Source organism: Nerophis lumbriciformis, linkage group LG12, assembly GCF_033978685.3.
Source record: "Nerophis lumbriciformis linkage group LG12, RoL_Nlum_v2.1, whole genome shotgun sequence".
Taxonomy (NCBI): Eukaryota; Metazoa; Chordata; class Actinopteri; order Syngnathiformes; family Syngnathidae; genus Nerophis; species Nerophis lumbriciformis.
Genome location: NC_084559.2, coordinates 9,175,559 through 9,193,145, shown reverse-complemented (window position 1 = coordinate 9,193,145; position 17,587 = coordinate 9,175,559). Strand labels below are relative to the sequence as shown.

At 30.7% G+C, this 17,587-nt stretch overlaps 1 protein-coding gene across 3 annotated transcripts in view; it reads right to left on the bottom strand.

Moving 5' to 3' along the window:
* The window catches only part of LOC133622987 (uncharacterized), a 78,100-nt gene extending 68,014 nt beyond the window's left edge, over window positions 1–10,086 (bottom strand). For all 3 annotated transcript variants that reach the window (XM_061985859.2, XM_061985860.2, XM_061985862.2), the window contains exons 1-2: window positions 9,917–10,086; window positions 149–245 (exon numbers count right to left, since the gene is read on the bottom strand). The gene's annotated coding sequence lies outside the window, so the exon portion shown is untranslated. The remainder of the gene's footprint in view (window positions 1–148; window positions 246–9,916) is intronic.
* Window positions 10,087–17,587: the final 7,501 nt, after the last annotated feature.

Below are 17,587 nucleotides of genomic sequence, written 5' to 3'. Positions count from 1 at the left end.
GACTGAGGACAAGTCACGCCCTTCCCTGTTTGACCTTTAGAAGTGTTGGATAACATATTCCACATGTTTCTGTGCATAAACATCGCCCTACAAATGTGGATTTTGGAAAAAGAGCAGCAAAAAAAATGATACAAAAACAAGACTTTACCTGAGCAAATGTCAACCGGTTGCTGTAGAACTCTGGGTGTTGTAGTTAGTAGCAAGCAGCGATGTCATGTCACAGAGGAAGAGTGTGTTGAAGCAGCCTAAGAGGAACACACTTAGGTCAAAAAGGAGCAAGCACAAGGCTTTTATCTGAGTAGACTGTTGTAGATAAAGCCCAACAGAGCCACTCAACTATTTAAAACTGAGAAGAACAGCACACTTGTTATTATCTTAGGACATTCATATTGTGTTGATACTGGCACAGACTTCAGCAATCAGTTAAGCAATCAGCTACGATGACACACAACCAGACATGAAAATACATGAATACAGACATGCAACGCTCAACTGTCACTGGATGTTCAAATCACTCGGTCATTTATTTCTCTTTCCGTCTTAAATATAAATCGTGGAGGAAACATTTTAGCTACATATCATCCATTTTATACCGCTTGTTAATGGAATGCAAACGTCTGCTTGTACGGGTCTACTAGTGACATGGGCAGGGACTAGAGGGGGACTAGAGGGGGACTACAGCCCTGTCAGAAGTCTGTTTAGCCCGAGTTGAGCCCCCCAGCATTTTAGGGCCTTATTTTGAAAAATCAACTTTTTTTACCAATTGGTACCTGCTGTTGTGTATTTACGATCTGCATAAATCCCAGAAATGTAAAATCAAAGCATGGAGGCATTGCAGAGCTATTTATCTTGCCTTCCTTCCTACTTCTTCCAAAGGAGCGGTTTGGAATTCGCCCCATTTTTGACGCCGGCGGATTATCGATGTATGGTAGAAATAGATAATAAACTAAAGCCAATCATCTCCGCCAGTCCATCTTTCCTGAACCTATACCGCATTCTGCTTGTGGCAGCCTCTGAAGAAAAACTACAGAACATCCTGAACACAGTAGTAGCCCACAGTGAAGCAAACAGACTTAAAACATCAACAAAACCGAAAGCCTGACAGTTTCCAAGAAACCACCTCCACCTGCATGTAACCTCACATGCAACAACAAGAAAATAAAACAATTCAAATACCTGGGTGTCACAGTAACATCTGATGGTAGGTGTGAAAAAGAGATCAACAAACGGATTGCCATGTCAAAAGACAGCTTCAACAAAATGAGTCTTATATTTAAAAATAGAAACATCTCAATTGACACCAAGCTCAGAGTCCTCAAAACGTACGTATGCATACCTGCCAACTTTTGAAATCAGTAAAACCTAGTAGCCAGGGTCCAGGGGCCGCAGGCCCCGGTAGGTCCAGGACAAAGTCCTGGTGGGGGGTTCAGGCTTCGCCCCCCGACGCAAAATGATTGATTGCATTCAGACAGGTTAAAATGTTGCTAAAACCATCACTTTTCTATCAGTCACAGTGACTTTTCAAAACAAAAATATTACAGCAAAAATCATATGGGTTGATTGACATGTTTATTCTGTAAGCTAACTTCAATAGTTTGAAATTATTTTGACAGTTAATGCCAGTTATCCTGTCAACCTTTCACAATACTTCAATTTGTTAATTGAAAGTATAAACACTTTTTACAGTAAACAAATGGTAAAACAGTACTAAACAATTCCATTAAAAAAAAAAATTGGTGTCATTATTAACTTTCTGTCCAAGCTTGTATAATCTACTGCCTTGTTCAATTGTAAAAAATATTCTGTGCCTAAAATTCACATTTCTATCACAATTATCATACTGTAAACATGGTAAGCTAACTTCATTAAAATTAATAGTCCTGTCAATAGCATGGAATTACAATTCAAATGTAGTTTTTTTGTAAGCCTTTCAAAAGAATTCAAAATATGAAAAATGAATGAAAATTAATTTAAGCCATCAGACACTTGAAAAGTGGCACATCACATCTCTAATGTAATCATTTGAACTTTTCAACAGAAATAGCACTGCAAAAATATTAAGGACATACTTCTGTATTTTGGTAGTTATGCTGTCAACATTTAACAAGATTTCTTCAACTTGGACTTGAAAGCATAAATAGTATAAACACTTTTAACAGTATAACAGTACTAAACAATTCCAATAGATAACATTGGTGTCATTACCTTTTTGTGGCTAAAATCCAAATTTATTCTATCAGATTGATCATACTGCAAAAATGATATGGTAACTTTATGATAAGTTTACTTCATTAAAATGTAATTCAATAGCATCATAAATAAAACTTCGGCATTTATCACATCCAAAGAATCTGTTTGGGCGACGAAAAACGTTGAAAGTTTTCCACTTCTATCGCTAGCAACGGCATTAGACTTGTGTTTTTTTGTCCCAACGTGGTCTTTTACATCGCTAATTCCTCCGTGTCCGATCGAAAAATCTTGTCTGCACAAGGTGCAATTCGCGTAGTTTTCACCCTTTTTGGAACGGATAATTATTCCCGGATAGGCTTTTGAATATTCTTCACGGAATGACTGCAGTTTTCTTTTCGGTTTAAGACTCGTTTGCCATTTTTCTCCGGCTGATTCCATGATCGTTCGCTCGTTTGGAAACAATGGCAACTGGTGCCTCGTGCTTGGCAGCGGTGCTATAAATAGCCTCGCGCATGGCATTCGGAATGGCTCGATAGGAAGTTACGGGAAGCAGTGTCGATTGTCATTGTTGTTACGCGATTTCGTGAATAAAACTTTAAAAAAAAAAAAAAAAATTAATTAATGAAAAAACTTATTTTTTATCACTGCAACCGTAACCCGGAATAGGTTGATGAAAACCGTACTAATTACGGGAAAACCGGAGTAGTTGGCAGGTATGCGTATGGTCTGTCCTACTTTACGGCTGTGAATGCTGGACTTTAAACAATCAACAACTGAGAAAATTAGAGGCAACTGAAATGTGGTTCTTCAGAAATATTATGGACTGAAAAGGAAAGTCACGAAGAGGTATTGATTGACAAGGGCAAAAACAAGAAGATCTCTAATTGCAACGATTCAAAATAGACAGCTGACATTCCTCGGACATATCATTAGAAAAGACAGCTTAGAAAAACTGATGTAAACAGGAAGAAAGCTCCAAGTTGACAACGAACAACATATATCAACAGCCTAAGACATGTTATCAGAAATATCAACAATATAGAACTCATACATACTCATACATTTGTCATTGTTGCTTAGCTTAACTATTTTGTTGAATATTTTTCGGTCAAATTCAGTGAAAACACATTTTTAATGGAACGTGCTTGTGATGAGTGTCATAACTGATTTTATTGAAGGAAAACAAAACTTAAGTCATGAAAATCTATTATTTTCTTAGCCCATACCTGCCAACCTTGAGACCTCCGATTTCGGGGGGTGGGGGTGGGGGGCGTGGTCGGGGGCGTGGCTAAGAGGGGAGGAGTATATTTACAGCTAGAAATCACCAAGTCAAGTATTTCATATAAATATATATATATATATATATATATATATATATATATGTATATATATATATATATATATATATATATATATGTATGTGTGGGGAAAAAAATCACAAGACTATTTCATCTCTACAGGCCTGTTTCATGAGGGGGGGTTCCCTCAATCATCAGGAGTTTTTAATGGGAGCATTCACATACCATGGTTTATATAGGGCACAGAGTGGGTGGGTACAGGCTGGCGTAGGGGCGTGGTGATTGGCTCATGTGTTACCTAGGAGGTGTTTCCGTCTGTGGCGGCATGCTGTTACAATTTCGCTGCGCTTGTTGAGGGATGACAGGTCTGGACGGTAAATAATAAACAGTTTCTCTTTCAAGCATAGGTTGCATCTTTTATTACCACTATTGTAAGGTGTGCTGGATGCAAGAATTTGCCATGTTATTGAATATTCAACATTATTGTCTTTGAGGTCCCAAATGTGTTTGCTGAGTTCTGTGGTATTCCGCAGGTTTTGGTTCCTGAAAGAAGCCTTGTGATTGTTCCATCTGGTTTTGAATTCTCCCTCGGTTAATCCTACATATGTGTCGGATGTGTTAATGTCCTTGCGTGTTACCTTAGATTGGTAGACAACTGATGTTTGTAAGCACCCCCCGTTGAGAGGGCAATCAGGTTTCTTTCGACAGTTACAGCCTTTGTTGGTTTTGGAGTCGCTCTGTCCGGGGGCCGACGGCTCATTTGCAATTGTTTTGTTGTGGTTTGAGATGATTTGTCGTATATTGTTCATGCAGCTGTAGCTCAATTTAATGTTGTTCTTGTTGAATACTTTTCTTAGGGTGTTGTCTTTGGGAAAGTGTTTGTCAATCAGATTGAGGAATTTGTGTCCAATGTTAGTTGAGACGTTTTTGCTGTATGGGGGGTTGTACCAGATGATGTCGTTTCGTTTTCTGTTCTTTTTTGGCTGGTTTCCTGGCGTGGGTTCATAGGTGAGGGTGAAATTGTATCCGCTTTCATCAAGGGCTTTTTGGTACGGGGGGGTTGCTTGGTCAAATTCAGCTTTGCTAGATGACAGCATCGATAGCCTTTTATTAATTCCGGTAGGTATTCTTTTCGTGGTGGTGGGTGGGTGGTTGCTGTCATGGTGCACGTATTGGAGTGTTGTGTTGGGTTTCGTGAATGGTTGGTAGCTGTTATTTCTCAGGTTGAAAGTGACGTCAAGGAAGTTGACGGTTTGCTTGTTGGCTTCAATCGTGATCCGTAGGCCGTTCTCTTTGAAAATTTGGCATATGCGCTTCTTGGTATTCTCGCTGCTCCTTGGCGAGGCGCGACACACTGCCAGTCCGTCATCACGGTAAATACCAAGGTTCAGATTGAGGCTAGCGAGCTGGGAGAGGAGGAAACTCCCAACGAGTTCATATATATATATATATATATATATGTATATATATATATATATATATATATATATATATATATAGCTAGAATTCACTGAAAGTGAAGTATTTTCTTATATATATATATATATATATATATATATATATATATATATATATATATATATATATATATATCAATCAAGAGGGACAGAGACAGTGCATGTGGATCACATGTTACCATGGAGAAAACATGGAGAGACTGGAATGTAATAGAGTGATCTATGTTTGTCTGTTGCCATCTCCTGGTGAATGTTGGCTATAGCGTACTGGGGTTACTTTTTGGTTGGCCAACGATTTACGTGGTGTTGCGCACCTGACGTCAAGTGTGTGAGTCTGTTCTGAAGTCTACAGTAAAGAGACGCACTTCATCCCCTCCCCTGTTTATTGCCTCCAACTCAATATATTACAACAACATTGCTCCATGCGGACCTGGAGGGTCCGCATGGAGCTGGAGGGGGCGTGGCATCCAGGTCCGCCTGAATTTCTGGAGATTTTCGGGAGAAAATGTGTCCCGGGAGGTTTTCGGGAGAGGCGCTGAATTTCGGGAGTCTCCCGGAAAATCCGGGAGGGTTGGCAAGTATGTCTTAGCCCCCTTTTGCCCAGGTTGAGAAAAAAGTCCTGGATCATTTGTGCAACATTCAGATCATTACACTCTTAGCAAGTTCTGGCAAACGCTCGTTGCACGCAGATTTAAAAATAGTGTTTGTTTTGTTACAATTCACACATTTCTTTGTGTTTTGCACAATCTGACAACAATGTAGAATCCATCAATACAATACAAAAAACACCAAATAACACTCATCATGTTTAGGATGTCCTGCAGTAAAAACCACACAAATCAATAAAAAAGTGCATCAATAAAAAGGCCACATAGTTAAAATACAAACTACAAAAGCAGTGAAGTTGTCAGGTTGTGTAAATGGTAAATAAAAAGAGAATACAACAAATCCTTATCCTTATATTCAATTGAATAGACTGCAAAGACAAGATACTTAACGTTCGAACTGGTAAACTTTGTTATTTTTTGCAAATATTAGCTCATTTGGAATTTGATGCCTGCAACATGTTTCACAAAAAGCTGGCACAAGTGGCAAAAAAGAGTGAGAAAGTTGAGGAATGCTCATCAAAGACTTATTTGGAACGTCCCACAGGTGAACAGGCTAATTGGGAACAGGTGGGTGCCATGATTGGGTATAAAAGCAGCTTCCATGAAATGTTCACTCATTCACAAACAAGGACGGGGGCGAGGGTCACCACTTTGTCAACAAACGCCTGAGCAAATTGTTTAAGAACAACATTTCTCAACAAGGAATTTAGGGATTTCACCATCTACGCTCCGTAATATCATCAAAAGGTTCAGAGAATCTGGAGAAATCACTGCACGTAAGCCATTAAATTATGGACATTCAATCCCTCAGGCGGTGCTGCATCAAAAAGCGACATCAGTGTGTAAAGGATATCACCACATGGGCTCAGCAAAACTTCAGAAAACCACTGTCAGTAACTACAATTCGTTGCTACATCTGTAAGTGCAAGTTAAAACTCTACTATGCAAAACGAAGGCCATTTATCAACAACACCCAGAACAACACATGGTCCCGAGCTCATTTAAGATGGACTGATGCAAAGTGGAAAAAGCGTTCTGTGGTCTGACGAGTCCACATTTCAAATTGTTTTTGGAAACTGTGGACGTCGTGCCCTCCGGAACAAAGAGGAAAAGAACCATCCGGATTGTTCTAGGGTGAAAGTGTAAAAGGCAGCATGTGTGATGGTATGGGGGTGTATTAGTGGCCAAGACATGGGTAACTTACACATCTGTGAAGGCACCATTAATGCTGAAAGGTACATACAGCAACATATGTTGCCATCCCAGCAACGTTATCGCGGACGCCCCTGCTTATTTCAGCAAGACAATGCCAAGCCACGTGTTCCATCAACGTGGCTTCATAGTAAAAGAGTGCAGGTACTAGACTGGCCTGCCTGTAGTCCAGACATTGAAAATGTGCGAAGGCTAAAATATGAGAAGGGAGACTGTTGAACAACTTAAGCTGTACATCAAGCAAGAATGGGAAAGAATTCCACTTCAAAAATGTGTCTCCTCAGTTCCCAAACCTTTACTGAGTGTTGTTAAAAGGAAAGGCCATGTAACACACTGGTAAAAAATGCCCCTGTGCAAATTTTTTTCAAACTCTAAGTTAATGATTATTTGCAAAAAAAAATGTAGTTTCTCAGTGTGAACATGAAATATCTTGTCTTTGCAGTCTATTCAATTGAATATAAGTTGAAAAGGATTTGTTGTATTCTCTTTTTATTTACCATTTACACAACCTGACAACTTCACTTTTGTATGGAGAGTCAATTAGACTTTAAGAAGGTTTGCACCTATTTTAGCAACTTGCGTTGATTTTTAGTGGATGCATTGACTTGATCTCCGTGTTGCAAGTCAACATCCATCCATCCATTTCCTACCGCTTGTCCCCACAAGTGCTACTAAATGTCCCTCCTGTGGCCGCTTAACTTAACTTAACCACTAATGTAGACCACAACTTAACTTAACTTAACCACTAATGTAGACCACAACTTAACTTAACTTAACCACTAATGGTAGACCACAACTTAACTTAACCACTAATGGTGGACCACAACTTAACTTAACCACTAATGGTAGACCACAACTTAACTTAACCACTAATGTAGACCACAACTTAACTTAACTTAACCACTAATGGTAGACCACAACTTAACTTAACCACTAATGGTGGACCACAACTTAACTTAACTTAACCACTAATGGTGGATCACCACTTAACTTAACCACTAATGGTAGACCACAACTTAACTTAACTTAACCACTAATGGTAGACCACAACTTAACTTAACTTAACCACTAATGGTGGACCACAACTTAACTTAACCACTAATGATGGACCACAACTTAACCACTAATGGTGGACCACAACTTAACTTAACCACTAATGGTAGACCACAACTTAACTTAACTTAACCACTAATGGTGGACCACAACTTAACTTAACCATTAATGGTAGACCACAACTTAACTTAACTTAACCACTAATGGTGGACCACAACTTAACTTAACCACTAATGTTGGACCACAACTTAACTTATCCACTAATGGTAGACCACAACTTAACTTAACTTAACCACTAATGGTGGACCACAACTTAACTTAACCACTAATGTTGGACCACAACTTAACTTAACCACTAATGGTAGACCACAACTTAACTTAACCACTAATGGTGGACCACAACTTAGCTTAACTTAACCACTAATGATGGACAACAACTTAACTTAACTTAACCACTAATGGTGGACCACAACTTAACTTAACCACTAATGGTAGACCACAACTTAACTTAACTTAACCACTAATGGTAGACCACAACTTAACTTAACCACTAATGTTGGACCACAACTTAACTTAACCACTAATGGTAGACCACAACTTAACTTAACTTAACCTAACCACTAATGGTGGGCCACAACTTAGCTTAACTTAACCACTAATGATGGACCACAACTTAACTTAACTTAACCACTAATGGTGGACCACAACTTAACTTAACCACTAATGTTGGACCACAACTTAACTTATCCACTAATGTTGGACCACAACTTAACTTAACCACTAATGGTAGACCACAACTTAACTTAACTTAACCTAACCACTAATGGTGGACCACAACTTAGCTTAACTTAACCACTAATGATGGACCACAACTTAACTTAACTTAACCACTAATGGTGCACCACAACTTAACTTATCCACTAATGTTGGACCACAACTTAACTTAACCACTAATGGTAGACCACAACTTAACTTAACTTAACCTAACCACTAATGGTGGACCACAACTTAGCTTAACTTAACCACTAATGATGGACCACAACTTAACTTAACTTAACCACTAATGGTGGACCACAACTTAACTTAACCACTAATGTTGGACCACAACTAAACTTATCCACTAATGGTGGACCACAACTTAACTTAACCACTAATGGTGGACCACAACTTAACTTATCTTAACCCCTAATGGTAGACCACAACTTAACTTTACTTAACCACTAATGGTGGATCACCACTTAACTAAACCACTAATGGTAGACCACAACTTAACTTAACCACTAATGGTAGACCACAACTTAACTTAACTTAACCACTAATGGTAGACCACAACTTAACTTAACCACTAATGCTGGACCACAACTTTACTTAACCACTAATGATGGACCACAACTTAACTTAACTTAACCGCTAATGGTGGACCACAACTTAACTTAACCACTTATGTTGGACCACAACTTAACTTAACTTAACCACTAATGGTGGACCTTAACTTAACTTAACCACTAATGGTGGACCACAACTTAACTTAACTTAACCACTAATGGTGGACCACAACTTAACTTAAACACTAATGGTGGACCACAACTTAACTTAACTTAACCACTAATGGTGGACCACAACTTAACTTAACTTAACTTAAGCACTAATGGTGGAGCACAACTTAACTTAACCACTAATGGTGGACCACAACTTAACTTAACCACTAATGGTGGACCACAACTTAACTTAACTTAACCACTAATGGTAGACCACAACTTAACTTAACTTAAGCACTAATGGTGGACCACAACTTAACTTAACTTAACTTAAGCACTAATGGTGGAGCACAACTTAACTTAACTTAATTTAAGCACTAATGGTGGAGCACAACCTGCTGGGGATTAGCAAAAGTCCGTCGGCCTGTTTTGAAAGTGGAGTCCGTTGAAAGTAAGAAATGTGCGAGCACTTTAAAGAAGAATAAGAGTAAAAAGGGTAAAGATTGTAGTGAGATTATGCGAACATGTAAACATCTTTAAAGTCCCTCGTTAGCAACCAGGAGCTAACAATTGAAGACAAGTCAAGCTGTCTCTTTCTCTGCTGGATGTCGTCAACTTACCCAACTACAAAGTCCGTCCGACCTCCCGCCCGGTCCAGGTAAGTTTCCTCGGTCGTTACATGACGGAGGAAATAAGCAGACTGTGTAGTAAAAGTCTGTGTTTATTTGAGCTTAGCTCGCCAACAGGCTGCTCTCCTGTCTCAGCTTGCAGTGTTGTTGACAGGCAGGAAACAGACTGGCTGCTCAGCGGCAATTACCCAACTGCTTCCGCTTTTCAAAATAAAATTCTGTCCGGCTTCAATAAGTGACGCTTGACGGCAAACGTGGTGGGAAACACTAATTTAAAGATGTGCTATTTGGATTTACACTGTATGAAAGAAAAATTGAAAAGGAATTTTACCTTTGCAACCTTGTTGTACTATTGGCTAAGTTTTATATTCATAAATGTAAGTTTCTCAATACCCGACCTGTTTGTGTGCCTTTAAAATAGAATTAGAACTTTATGTTAAAACTACGGAGTCCCTAAAGAGACATGGGGAAAAAAACATTTTTTATAAAAAAATTAAAATATTTTTATTTTTTAGACATGTATCTCGTGCGCACGAGAAACTTTTTATAAAGTTATTTAAAAAAAAATTTTTTTTTTTTTTTTTTTTATAAAAAAAAAATGTATTTTATTTTTTTTAGACATGTATCTCGTGTGCACGAGAAACTTTTTATAAAGTTATTAAAAAATATATATATATATATTTATTTTTTTTATTAAAAAAAAAAAGTATTTTTTTTTTTTTAGACATGTATCTCGTGCGCACGAGATACATGTCTAAAAAAAATAAAATTATACAAAAATGTATACACATTTTTTTTTTTTATAACTTTATAAAAAGTTTCTCGTGCGCACGAGATACATGTCTAAAAAAAATACAATTATATAAAAAATTATACACATTTTTTTTATTTTTTTTATAACTTTATAAAAAGTTTCTCGTGCACACGAGATACATGTCTAAAAAAAAGTAAATTATACAAAAAATTATACACTTTTTTAAAAAATTTTTTATAACTTTATAAAAAGTTTCTCGTGCGCACGAGATACATGTCTAAAAAAAAGTAAATTATACAAAAAATTATACACATTTTTTTTTTTTTTTTATAACTTTATAAAAAGTTTCTCGTGCGCACGAGAAACTTTTTATAAAGTTATTAAAAAAATATATATATATTTTTTTTTTATAAAAAAAAATTAATTTTTTTTTTTAGACATGTATCTCGTGTGCACGAGAAACTTTTTATAAAGTTATTAAAAAATATATATATAAAAATTTTTTTTTATAAAAAAAAAAAATGATTTTATTTTTTTTAGACATGTATCTCGTGCGCACGAGATACATGTCTAAAAAAAATAAAATTATACAAAAAATTATACACATTTTTTTATTTTTTTATAACTTTATAAAAAGTTTCTCGTGCGCACGAGATACATGTCTAAAAAAAAGTAAATTATACAAAAAATTATGCACATTTTTTTTTTTTTTTTATAACTTTATAAAAAGTTTCTCGTGCACACGAGATACATGTCTAAAAAAAATACAATTATACAAAAAATTATACACATTTTTTTTTTTTTTTATAACTTTATAAAAAGTTTCTCGTGCGCACGAGATACATGTCTAAAAAAAATACAATTATATAAAAAATTATACACATTTTTTTTATTTTTTTTATAACTTTATAAAAAGTTTCTCGTGCACACGAGATACATGTCTAAAAAAAAGTAAATTATACAAAAAATTATACACTTTTTTAAAAAAATTTTTATAACTTTATAAAAAGTTTCTCGTGCGCACGAGATACATGTCTAAAAAAAAGTAAATTATACAAAAAATTATACACATTTTTTTTTTTTTTTTATAACTTTATAAAAAGTTTCTCGTGCGCACGAGAAACTTTTTATAAAGTTATTAAAAAAATATATATATATTTTTTTTTTATAAAAAAAATTAATTTTTTTTTTTAGACATGTATCTCGTGTGCACGAGAAACTTTTTATAAAGTTATTAAAAAATATATATATAAAAAAAATTTTTTATAAAAAAAAAAAATGATTTTATTTTTTTTAGACATGTATCTCGTGCGCACGAGATACATGTCTAAAAAAAATAAAATTATACAAAAAATTATACACATTTTTTTATTTTTTTATAACTTTATAAAAAGTTTCTCGTGCGCACGAGATACATGTCTAAAAAAAAGTAAATTATACAAAAAATTATGCACATTTTTTTTTTTTTTTTATAACTTTATAAAAAGTTTCTCGTGCACACGAGATACATGTCTAAAAAAAATACAATTATACAAAAAATTATACACATTTTTTTTTTTTTTTATAACTTTATAAAAAGTTTCTCGTGCGCACGAGATACATGTCTAAAAAAAAGTAAATTATACAAAAAATTATACACATTTTTTTTATTTTTTTTATAACTTTATAAAAAGTTTCTCGTGCGCACGAGAAACTTTTTATAAAGTTATTAAAAAAATATATATTTTTTTTTTTTTATAAAAAAAAAATTAATTTTATTTTTTTTAGACATGTATCTCGTGCGCACGAGAAACTTTTTATAAAGTTATTAAAAAATATATATATACATTTTTTTTTTTATAAAAAAAAAAAATTATTTTATTTTTTTTAGACATGTATCTCGTGCGCACGAGATACATGTCTAAAAAAAAGTAAATTATACAAAAAATTATACACATTTTTTTTAATTTTTTTTATAACTTTATAAAAAGTTTCTCGTGCGCACGAGAAACTTTTTATAAAGTTATTAAAAAAATATATATATATTTTTTTTTTTATAAAAAAAAAATAATTTTATTTTTTTTAGACATGTATCTCGTGCGCACGAGAAACTTTTTATAAAGTTATTAAAAAAAATATATATATACATTTTTTTTTTATAAAAAAAAAAAAAGATTTTATTTTTTTTAGACATGTATCTCGTGCGCACGAGATACATGTCTAAAAAAAATAAAATTATACAAAAAATTATACACATTTTTTTATTTTTTTATAACTTTATAAAAAGTTTCTCGTGCGCACGAGATACATGTCTAAAAAAAAGTAAATTATACAAAAAATTATACACATTTTTTTTTTTTTTTTTTATAACTTTATAAAAAGTTTCTCGTGCGCACGAGATACATGTCTAAAAAAAATACAATTATACAAAAAATTATACACATTTTTTTTTTTTTTATAACTTTATAAAAAGTTTCTCGTGCGCACGAGATACATGTCTAAAAAAAAGTAAATTATACAAAAAATTATACACATTTTTTTTATTTTTTTTATAACTTTATAAAAAGTTTCTCGTGCGCACGAGAAACTTTTTATAAAGTTATTAAAAAAATATATATATATTTTTTTTTATAAAAAAAAAATTAATTTTATTTTTTTTAGACATGTATCTCGTGCGCACGAGAAACTTTTTATAAAGTTATTAAAAAATATATATATACATTTTTTTTTTTATAAAAAAAAAAAAAAAATTATTTTTTTTAGACATGTATCTCGTGCGCACGAGATACATGTCTAAAAAAAAGTAAATTATACAAAAAATTATACACATTTTTTTTTTTTTTTTTTATAACTTTATAAAAAGTTTCTCGTGCGCACGAGAAACTTTTTATAAAGTTATTAAAAAAATATTTATATTTTTTTTTTTTATAAAAAAAAAATAATTTTATTTTTTTTAGACATGTATCTCGTGCGCACGAGAAACTTTTTATAAAGTTATTAAAAAAAAAATATATATACATTTTTTTTTTTATAAAAAAAAAAAATGATTTTATTTTTTTTAGACATGTATCTCGTGCGCACGAGATACATGTCTAAAAAAAATAAAATTATACAAAAAATTATACACATTTTTTTTATTTTTTATAACTTTATAAAAAGTTTCTCGTGCGCACGAGATACATGTCTAAAAAAAAGTAAATTATACAAAAAATTATACACATTTTTTTTTTTTTTTTTTATAACTTTATAAAAAGTTTCTCGTGCGCACGAGATACATGTCTAAAAAAAATAAAATTATACAAAAAATTATACACATTTTTTTATTTTTTTATAACTTTATAAAAAGTTTCTCGTGCGCACGAGATACATGTCTAAAAAAAAGTAAATTATACAAAAAATTATACACATTTTTTTTTTTTTTTTTTATAACTTTATAAAAAGTTTCTCGTGCGCACGAGATACATGTCTAAAAAAAAATACAATTATACAAAAAATTATACACATTTTTTTTTTTTTTTATAACTTTATAAAAAGTTTCTCGTGCGCACGAGATACATGTCTAAAAAAAAGTAAATTATACAAAAAATTATACACATTTTTTTTATTTTTTTTATAACTTTATAAAAAGTTTCTCGTGCGCACGAGAAACTTTTTATAAAGTTATTAAAAAAATATATATTTTTTTTTTTTTATAAAAAAAAAAATAATTTTATTTTTTTTAGACATGTATCTCGTGCGCACGAGAAACTTTTTATAAAGTTATTAAAAAATATATATATACATTTTTTTTTTTTTATAAAAAAAAAAAATTATTTTATTTTTTTTAGACATGTATCTCGTGCGCACGAGATACATGTCTAAAAAAAAGTAAATTATACAAAAAATTATACACATTTTTTTTTTTTTATATAACTATATAAAAAGTTTCTCGTGCGCACGAGAAACTTTTTATAAAGTTATTAAAAAAATATTTATATTTTTTTTTTTTATAAAAAAAAAATAATTTTATTTTTTTTAGACATGTATCTCGTGCGCACGAGAAACTTTTTATAAAGTTATTAAAAAAATATTTATATTTTTTTTTTTTATAAAAAAAAAATAATTTTATTTTTTTTAGACATGTATCTCGTGCGCACGAGAAACTTTTTATAAAGTTATTAAAAAAAATATATATATACATTTTTTTTTTTATAAAAAAAAAAAATGATTTTATTTTTTTTAGACATGTATCTCGTGCGCACGAGATACATGTCTAAAAAAAATAAAATTATACAAAAAATTATACACATTTTTTTTTTTTTTTATAACTTTATAAAAAGTTTCTCGTGCGCACGAGATACATGTCTAAAAAAAAGTAAATTATACAAAAAATTATACACATTTTTTTTAATTTTTTTTATAACTTTATAAAAAGTTTCTCGTGCGCACGAGATACATGTCTAAAAAAAATACAATTATACAAAAAATTATACACATTTTTTTTTTTTTTTATAACTTTATAAAAAGTTTCTCGTGCGCACGAGATACATGTCTAAAAAAAAGTAAATTATACAAAAAATTATACACATTTTTTTTATTTTTTTTATAACTTTATAAAAAGTTTCTCGTGCGCACGAGAAACTTTTTATAAAGTTATTAAAAAAATATATATATATTTTTTTTTATAAAAAAAAATTAATTTTATTTTTTTTAGACATGTATCTCGTGCGCACGAGAAACTTTTTATAAAGTTATTAAAAAATATATATATACATTTTTTTTTTTATAAAAAAAAAAAATTATTTTATTTTTTTTAGACATGTATCTCGTGCGCACGAGATACATGTCTAAAAAAAAGTAAATTATACAAAAAATTATACACATTTTTTTTTTTTTTTTTTATAACTTTATAAAAAGTTTCTCGTGCGCACGAGAAACTTTTTATAAAGTTATTAAAAAAATATTTTTTTTTTTTTTTTTATAAAAAAAATTTTTTTTTATTTTTTTTAGACATGTATCTCGTGCGCACGAGAATCTTTTTATAAAGTTATTAAAAAAAAAATATATATACATTTTTTTTTTTATAAAAAAAAAAAAAGATTTTATTTTTTTTAGACATGTATCTCGTGCGCACGAGATACATGTCTAAAAAAAATAAAATTATACAAAAAATTATACACATTTTTTTTTTTTTTTATAACTTTATAAAAAGTTTCTCGTGCGCACGAGATACATGTCTAAAAAAAAGTAAATTATACAAAAAATTATACACATTTTTTTTTTTTTTTTTTATAACTTTATAAAAAGTTTCTCGTGCGCACGAGATACATGTCTAAAAAAAATACAATTATACAAAAAATTATACACATTTTTTTTTTTTTTTATAACTTTATAAAAAGTTTCTCGTGCGCACGAGATACATGTCTAAAAAAAAGTAAATTATACAAAAAATTATACACATTTTTTTTATTTTTTTTATAACTTTATAAAAAGTTTCTCGTGCGCACGAGAAACTTTTTATAAAGTTATTAAAAAAATATATATATATATTTTTTTTATAAAAAAAATTAATTTTTTTTTTTAGACATGTATCTCGTGCGCACGAGAAACTTTTTATAAAGTTATTAAAAAAGATATATATACTTTTTTTTTTTATAAAAAAAAAAATTATTTTATTTTTTTTAGACATGTATCTCGTGCGCACGAGATACATGTCTAAAAAAAATAAAATTATACAAAAAATTATACACATTTTTTTAATTTTTTTATAACTTTATAAAAAGTTTCTCGTGCGCACGAGATACATGTCTAAAAAAAAGTAAATTATACAAAAAATTATACACATTGTTTTTATTTTTTTTTATAACTTTATAAAAAGTTTCTCGTGCGCACGAGATACATGTCTAAAAAAAATAAAATTATACAAAAATTTATACACATTTTTTTTTTTTATAACTTTATAAAAAGTTTCTCGTGCGCACGAGATACATGTCTAAAAAAAACAATTATACAAAAAATTATACACATTTTTTAAATTTTTTTATAACTTTATAAAAAGTTTCTCGTGCGCACGAGATACATGTCTAAAAAAAATACAATTATACAAAAAATTATACAAATTTTTTTTTTTTTTATAACTTTATAAAAAGTTTCTCGTGCGCACGAGATACATGTCTAAAAAAAACAATTATACAAAAAATTATACACATTTTAAATTTTTTTTTATAACTTTATAAAAAGTTTCTCGTGCGCACGAGATACATGTCTAAAAAAAATACAATTATACAAAAAATTATACAAATTTTTTTTTTTTTTATAACTTTATAAAAAGTTTCTCGTGCGCACGAGATACATGTCTAAAAAAAATAAAATTATACAAAAATTTATACACATTTTTTTTTTTTTATAACTTTATAAAAAGTTTCTCGTGCGCACGAGATACATGTCTAAAAAAAAGTAAATTATACAAAAAATTATACAATTTTTTTATTTTTTTTTTTTATAACTTTATAAAAAGTTTCTCGTGCGCACGAGATACATGTCTAAAAAAAAGTAAATTATACAAAAAATTATACACATTTTAAAAAATTTTTTTTATAACTTTATAAAAAGTTTCTCGTGCGCACGAGATACATGTCTAAAAAAATACAATTATATAAAAAATTATACACATTTTTTTTTTTTTTTTATAACTTTATAAAAAGTTTCTCGTGCACACGAGATACATGTCTAAAAAAAAACGAAAAATTATAAAAAAAACAATTTTCCCCCATGTCCCTTTAGGGGCTCCATATACCGGTACTGTAAAACACTTTCTACCTGGAACAAGCAAAAAGCTGTGAAAACTATGATGCTGTGTTCCAAAGTTAAATTATTTACTGAAATTGTGTGAACATATGGTTTGCACTTAGTTTGTCACACACATATATATATATATACATATATATATA